Genomic DNA, 8,304 nt, shown 5'->3' on the forward strand with positions numbered 1-8,304 from the left:
CTAAGCTTGTGAACCTTTCAGAGGTGATTACTATGTATTATGCATATTGTCCCTTTTTAAAATTTGCTACACACAAAGACATTTCAAAAAATAATGAAATGTTATTGAATATTAATATAAAAACTCACCAATGTCTAAGTAAAAGACTACCTTAAAGTTATTTAACTAGTATTGAACTAGTTAAAAATTGTTGGAGAAAACTTCTCTATATGAGGTGTTATTTTGGCAGTAATGAATGACGTTTATATTGATGCAGCCCTGCTTCAGAGGGTTAGGGTCTTAATTCTGTTTCTTTCTAGCTTTCTCTTCTGTTTATTTTTATTTTCACCTTTCATTTATTGAACACCTACAATATACTGAGTATTGTTTGAATGGTGAATTGTGTTATACATATATATATATTTTCTTATTTAACAGTTCATTGACCTTATTATTTTTAGATTTCATCAACATTACAGAAATTTATAAACTTAACCATAGTTATACAACTGCTAAGTGGCTGAGTTAGGATTTGCGTTCAAGTCTTTCTGACATTCAAACTCATGTTCTTAAAAATTTAGTATACTATAGTTCCAATATTGTCTTGGGATCCTGGAAGAACTGAAGCAATTCAAATGGGTACCCATTGGTAACTTGGATGTTTTTCTACTGCCCTTGATTCAGATGGGTGAACCCCAACTAGTTCAGCTAAGTTTCTCCTAACAGACAATGGTGGAATTCCAAATCACAAGCTCTCCTCCAGGTTTAGAGAACTCAACTCCAAATCTGGAGACAATCTTCATAAATTCCGAGAAGTGTCTAACTGGGATAGGTTGGCTGCTAGCCAAGCAGAAGCTTAAGACACACAAATCTTGGTAGCCTGTTGGCCTGATGAACAGTGACTGTCAAATGTAGTTATGAGAAGAAAAGCTTTGCTAGCTCTTTGGTGCAGGAGATATACTCTACTTATGGCAGAGTTCAATCAGTCTGTAAGCATCATCGCCTCCCACAAGCCTGCGTGCCTGTAGGAGGCATGACATCCAGGAAGTCCCTTGGTTCTGAATTTTCTCTTCCTTGGAATCTACTTAGGTCTTTTCATTCTGGACTTATCAACTAACTTCTTACTTTCCCATCCATCTGTCCCCATTATCTCAAACAGGAAGGATTCCTTCCTTCCTTCCTTCCTTCCTTCCTTCCTTCCTTCCTTCCTTCCTTCCTTCCTTCCTTCCTTCCTTCCTTCCTTCCTTCCTTCCTTCCTTCCTTCCTTCCTTCCTTCCTTCCTTCCTTCCTTCCTTCCTTCCTTCCTTCCTCCCTCCCTCCCTCCCTCCCTCCCTCCCTCCCTCCCTCCCTCCCTTCCTCCCTCCCTTCCTCCCTCTCTTCTTTCCTCCCTTCCTTCCTCTCTTCCTTCCTCTCTTCCTTCCTCTCTTCCTTCCTCTCTTCCTTCCTCTCTTCCTTCCTCTCTTCCTTCCTCTTTCTTTCTCTCTTTCTTTCTCTCTTTCTTTCTCTCTCTCTGTCTCTTTCTCTCTTTCTCTCTCTCTTTCTCTCTTTCTTTCTTTCTTTCTGTCTCTCTCTCTGTCTCTCTCTGTCTCTCTGTCTCTTTCTCTCTTTCTCTGTCTCTCTCTCTCTCTCGACTTTCAGGGGAAGAGAATTTTTCTTTTTCTAATCACATCTCATCAGTCTTTGTCTTTATATTGTATCTCTTTCTGCTCATTGGAGTGCCGGTTTTTCCCTCAACATTTCTGCTATAATCTTGCTGTAAGGAGTGCCCAAGACACTGAGTGGAGAAGGGTATAGGGGTAGAGGGAAATAAAACTTGGAAACAAGATTACGACTACAGCAGCAATATATTGACACACACTCAGTGTGGAAGTTGACTCCATCTTGAATACATTAAATCATCCGCTGAGTGATTGCAGAGAGAAACTGCCACTGCTATTGTTCTGACATAAGCAACATTATAATGCATGGTCTTTGAGATGTAGTAGGCTTCAACCTGAGCATCATCTAGAATGATGTCAAGTTAAGGTTGCCAGATAAAAGGTCAGCATGCTCAGTTAAATTTGAATTTCAGGTGAACAGTTAATTTTTTTTGTTATAAGTATTTCTCATGCAGTATTTGAGACATACTTATGGGTTTTTTTTTTAATCGTTGTTTATCTAAAAGTTGAGTTAAATTTGACAAACTGGATTTTATTGGACAAGCCTATCCTGGTTTATTTGGTTAAAAATGCATTTATTACTCTAGCCTATTACAGGTATAACTAGTTACTACCAGCAATAGGTCATACTACTTATAGGTATAACATGTTTCCCCTTGTTTTATTTATTATGCTGTCTTTGACTAGAATTTCTCAGCATTTGCTTGGCATTAGTCTGAGCATATTCCAAGTTGATTCTGGGTCTTGAGTGTGCTTGCCTACTGATCCCCTGTAATTATCAATTAGAAGCCATTTCAGAACTAATTACACCTGCCATCTGAGTCCCACAATTATTCACAACCTAAGTATGTGTTCATCTTGTTTTCTACGCTACTCTTATATCTCATGGCCCTAGACTTCTTTGACTGCCCCACAATAGGATTCAACTAAAGGTAGTCACAGATGGAGTATTTGGGGGATTAGGAAGTGAATGTAATTATCTATTTACACAGTAATTGTGAGTAACAGATAAACCACAAAATCCCAGTGGTGTGCAACAATAAAAAACAAAACAAAATCCATTTAACTCCCGAATGTGTAGGTTTCCTCCCATTTAATCTGCTCATTGGGATCTCATCTGTGTATGTAAGATCTGCTGTGTCTCTGCAAGGCAGGGATGTTAAGATTGGTTCGACTTGTTCTCAAGTCAGCTGATTAAGAGTTAAATCAGATTTCCATGGGAAAACTGAAGTTTCTTGTGTCTTTCACCTTTTTAAGTAAGAGAGTCTGCAAAGTGACAAAACAAAGTGTGTAGATGGAGGATGAGGTGCAAAATCTGTACTGTCAATGCAATGGGATTACCATTGAAAACATCCATGTAATTAAAAAAAAAGATTATCACCTAATAGAGACAGCATTGACAATGGCCTGAAGGCATGGATACAATGTGGAATTGGAATAAGGCTAGGGTGGCCAAAGTGAGATTAGGGGCAAGAAGTTTGAGTTTGAAAGTCCTCAGGTAATTTTTAAATTCTGTTTCAGTTATATTAGGGGAGCATGGGTGTAACTTTGGTGGCACTAATTAGAGATTTAAAATGCTATTGAAACCATTTTATATAATCCCTCTGATCAACAACAATCACAATTTGGCAATGAACCAATCAAAATAAGGTGCTTAATTAAAGGAGCCAACACTGTTGGATCCAAGATGACAAAATAATGTTCTCTATTTGTCCCATGAGAAAATAATAATCATATATGAGATGATAAGTGAATAAGCTTGTAGAAATGATAACTAGCTGAAAACATTTTGGGTGTAGGATGAGAGAATATTCTTTACTGCACTATCTTTCTCTTAATTTAAATTTAACTCTACATTTCTAAAAGTTCTCTATTGTAATTGCTTTGAAATAAATGCCATCATATGTTTGAAAAGGAAACTATATGCAGACATGAAGCAAAGGATCTTCCCATCTCTATAAGTGAGAACATATGCTTTAGGTGTAACAGATTTCAGAGAATTATCTTCGGCATAGTGTGCTAGAGGCACATGGACTGAAATTCATAAAAGATGCAAACTTGCTCGTCTACATGTTGTCTGCTAGACAAGAAAATTTATTTCCAACCTTTGGTTTCATAATCTCCTCCAATGGAGTATCCACATCTGTTGTATGAAATGGACAGAAAAAGTTTCAATTCAGGGATTTCAGTTTATAGCATGTATGGTTTAAAGTACAGGTTAGAAAATGTGTTTATATTTGCTTGTTTTTGAAAGATTATAGATCCACTGACTTTTTTTTTTTGAAAACTGGGAAGTAGCTGAGACCTATTTGGAACCAGGGAGAATAATGTTGCCATCACATTTTGAGAACCTGGAAGAAGCACTGAAAAGCTTGATCCTTGTGCACACATACCATAATTGTAATCCTCGAGGCATTTTTTTTTTAAAGATTTATTTATGCATACAAGAACTGGGGCACACGCCAGAGGTGTGAGGGTTAAGAGGATTCACCAGAGACAGAGTGGGAAACACAGCAGGCAGATCGAGTGAAATACACTGCTGAGGGGAGCAGCAGGTGAACAAGGAGAGGTCTGCTGCGCCATGTGGGGATCGATTCCCTGTCTGGGGATCGAACTTGTGCTGCAGCAGCTGCAGACAGCTTCATAGGTTGTGTCTTAACCCCTTGCGCCACCAGAGAGGTCTGAGGCATTTTTTGAGTTCAGTTTTTAATTCCAATTGGGAACTAGAGCAAGTAAGATGGTCCTATAAAGTGTCTGTCAAAAGGAGGACCATTCAAAGACATAACTGGAATGCCAGGCAGGGGCAAGTAGGACAAATTGAACAATCAACTTGCTAGACCTCAGGGTTATGTTTTACAGATGGAATGGCTCACATGAACTTTTATTTATTCATTTACTGCTTAACATTAACAAAGTAATCATTTGCTTGATATCTATGTGATTGTTATATAGCAGACAAACAAAGTAAAATTTTTGATTGTAGAAAATATAGAGAAGCTAAAACAGGGCAAAAATAACTATTGCTAATATTTGGTTTTAAAATGAGTCATACTATTCATGTTTACTAATTTTTTCATGAATCTGTTTCCATGCCACTAAATTAGTTGCTTGTAGCAACTAATTTTTATCCACTGAATAGTAATTTCATTTTGTTTCTCGAAAGCTATTTATAGATTGCCCATAAAAATCTCACAGCTATTTACCTATTTATTTTACAGTTTTGGTATTTCATCCTGTGTGTTTCTAAATTCTAATCTTATTCTGATTAAGCAAAGAATATCTGCTCATTGACAAAATTTCAAATGTACATACTAAAATGTATAAATGTATATTATTTTCTCAATACTATTATAATATCAATTGAAATCCATTAAAATTATTTATTTATTTATTTATTTTTTTTGTGGGACACTTGCCGGCAGCCGGGGAACGAACCGGCGCCGCAGAGGCTGTGGGCAGCCTTGCAGCCCAGCGCTCAACTGCTGTGCCACCACAGGAGGCCCCATTTAATAACATTTCTCAGGGAAAAAGATTTTCTTACATTGCCAGTTAATTGTAAGATACAGTCTACTTGTGTTTTTTATGTTTTGTGTAATTTATATTTTAAAGGAAAAAATGGAGCTAAGCAATATGACCCATTCAAGATTAAACAGGAAGCAGTAGAAGGAAAATCTAAACCCACAGTAACCTGAAATGAAAAATTACTTTCTATAATTACAGCAAAATAATATAGCAAATACATTTTGGTCTATATTAGATATAACACAAGTGTTATTTATTTAATGTATAACAAATGTGCTATATTTTTATAATATAAAATGCTTATTATAAAATATATGCTATATAAGCCTTATTTATATGCTATATAAAACAAATGCATCATGTATTTAGCATAGTATATGTAAAAATATATACATCAAGTTTCCCATTTTAACCATTTTAAGTGTAAAATTTAGTTATGTTAATTACATTCCAATGTTGTACAAGTATCATCATTATGTATTTCTAAAACTTTGACATTATCTTAAAAACTCTGTAACCATTAAGCAATATCCTGGCATTTCCCTCTCCTGAGTCCTTGCTTATTACTAATCTATTTTCTGTTGCTTTGATATTACCTATCCTACATGTTTCATAAAAGGGTCTCGTCCAATATTTGTTCTTTTGTGTCTGGCATATTTAGCCTATTTTTCTTCTTGTTCTGCATATATTTTTATTTTGTTTACTGAGTTAGTGTTGGTTTACAACACTGTGTGTGTTTTAGGGGTACAGGTTCACACCTCTACAAATGTATGCTATCATACTATGTCCACCACCAAAGCCCCAATAATCCTCCACCGTAGTTCATGGGGACCTCTCTCTAGTCTGTTCTCACCCCCCAACCCCACTCATTTTCTGGTAGCTCAGTTCTGCAGTTATATTTCAAGGATTTGTTTGTATCTGTTCCTTTGCTTTATTTATTCCTTTATATTCTACACTTGAATGAAATCATCTGGTATTATCTTTCTCCTTCTGACTGTTTTTGCTTAGAAAATAGATTAGCGATAACCAAGGACTCAGGGAAGGGAAATACCAGGGTATTGCTTATTCCCCTCCACTTCTATCCATGTTGTTCCAGATGACAAGATTTTATCTTTTTAAAAATATCTGAGTAGTATCCCACATCTTCTTTATCCACTCATCTATCCTTGGGTTATTTTCATAACTTACATATTATAAAGAGTGCTGCAATAAATATAGGAGTGCATATATCCTTTTGAATTACTGTTTTTGTATTCATCAGGTGGATACCTGAGTGTAATTGCTGGATCATAGAGTAGATTTATTTTTAAATTTTGAGAAGTTCCTTACTGTTTTCCATAGAGACTGGGTCAGTTACATTCCTACCTCTAGTGTTTGATGGTTCCTTTTAAAAAAAAGGTTTATTTATTTATGCATAGAAGAATTGGGATGCAGGCCAGGGATATGGGAGGTGAGAGGATTCACCAGAGACAGAGTGGGGAACAGAACAGACTGATATTCACTGAAATACACTGTTGAGGAGAGCAGTGGGCTAGACAGGAGAGATCTGCAGTGTTGTATTTGGGTTAGCTCCTTTGCTGGGTACCAAACTCAGGCCACCGGGTGAGAGCACTGAGACTTAGCCTCTACACCACCAGAAAGGCCTCGTAGGGTTCCTTTCACACCCATGCCAACATTTGTTATTTCTCAACTTTTTGATATGGGTCATTCTCACAAGTGTGAGATGTTTTTCATTGTGGTTTTATCTGCTTTACTCTGATGATAGCTGATGATGAATGTTTTTTTCATGTGCCTGTTGCCATGTTTGTTTTCTTTGTAGAAGTGTTTATTTAGCACTCTGGCCCATTTTTGATTGAGTTGTTTACTTTTTTTGAGTTGTATGAGTTTTCTGTAGATCTTGGATAGACATCCCCATTTATTTATGTTCTCCTTTGTTTTCCTTGCTACTGGAGATGAATCTCCAAAGATGTTCCTGAAGAATATGTCATGAAGTGTTTTGTCTGCTTTCTTCTCTTTATTTTATGATTTCAAATCGTATGTCCATTTTTTTTCCATTTTGAATTGATTTTTGTTTATGGTATTAAACAGTGATCTTATTTCATTCTTTTGCCTGTGACTGTGTTTTCCCAATACTATTTCCTTTATCCACTGTCCATATGAGTGTGGGTTTATTTCTGGGCCCTCAATTGTTTTCCATTGGTCTATGTGTTTATTTTTATACTAATATGATACTGTTTTGTTTACTACTGAATTGTAGTATAATTTGAATTTGGAGTCTAATTCCGTAATTTTTCTCCTTTTGTTTTCAGGATTGTTTTGGGTATTCAGGGTTTTTTGTGTTCTATATAAATTTCAATAATGCTTACTCTATTTCCTTGAGGAATGTCATTGAAATGTTGATAGGGAATGATTTAAATCTGAATATTGCTTTGGGTAAGATGACCATTTTAACAATATGAATTTAGATATTGAGATATCTCTCTCTCTCTCTCTCTCTATCTAATAATGTCATCTGCAAATAGTGATAGTTTTTTTCCCCCCAGTTTTGCTGTATTTTATTTCTTTCTTTTCCTTAATTGCTCTAGTTTAGACTTCCAATGCTATGTTGATAGTGATGATATTGAGCATCCTTGTCTTATACCTGATCTAAAAGAAAAAGCTTTCAATTTTTCTCCATCAAGTTTGATGTTAGCTGAGGATTTGCTTTATATTACTTTTGTTATGTTGAAGTATGTTCCTTTTATTCCCATTTTATTCAGAGTTTTTATCATAAATGGATTTTGTTCAGGCTACTAAGCTCAAAGCGGTACTTCATTGTGGTTTTGTTTTGATCTATGTTTTCCTAATGATTAATAATGTTCAACATCTTTTCATGTGCTTATTGTTACTTGTATATCTTCACTGGGAAAATATCTATTCATGTTCTTTGCCCATTTTTAATTAGTTGTTTGTATTTTTATTGTCAAATTGTAGAGTTCTTTCTATACTTTTGAAAGCAAATTAAATATACAATTTTCATGTGTTGTCTTTCATTGTAAAAGTTTTATTTTTACTATTTTGATCAATACTTTGATGCACAAAATTTTTAATTGTGATGAAGTTCAATACATTTGTATATTTAGCATTATATCTAAGTATTGGCATT

Source organism: Talpa occidentalis, unplaced genomic scaffold (assembly GCF_014898055.3).
Source record: "Talpa occidentalis isolate TD23 unplaced genomic scaffold, MPIMG_talOcc4v2.1 talOcc4.3, whole genome shotgun sequence".
Lineage (NCBI taxonomy): Eukaryota > Metazoa > Chordata > Mammalia > Eulipotyphla > Talpidae > Talpa > Talpa occidentalis.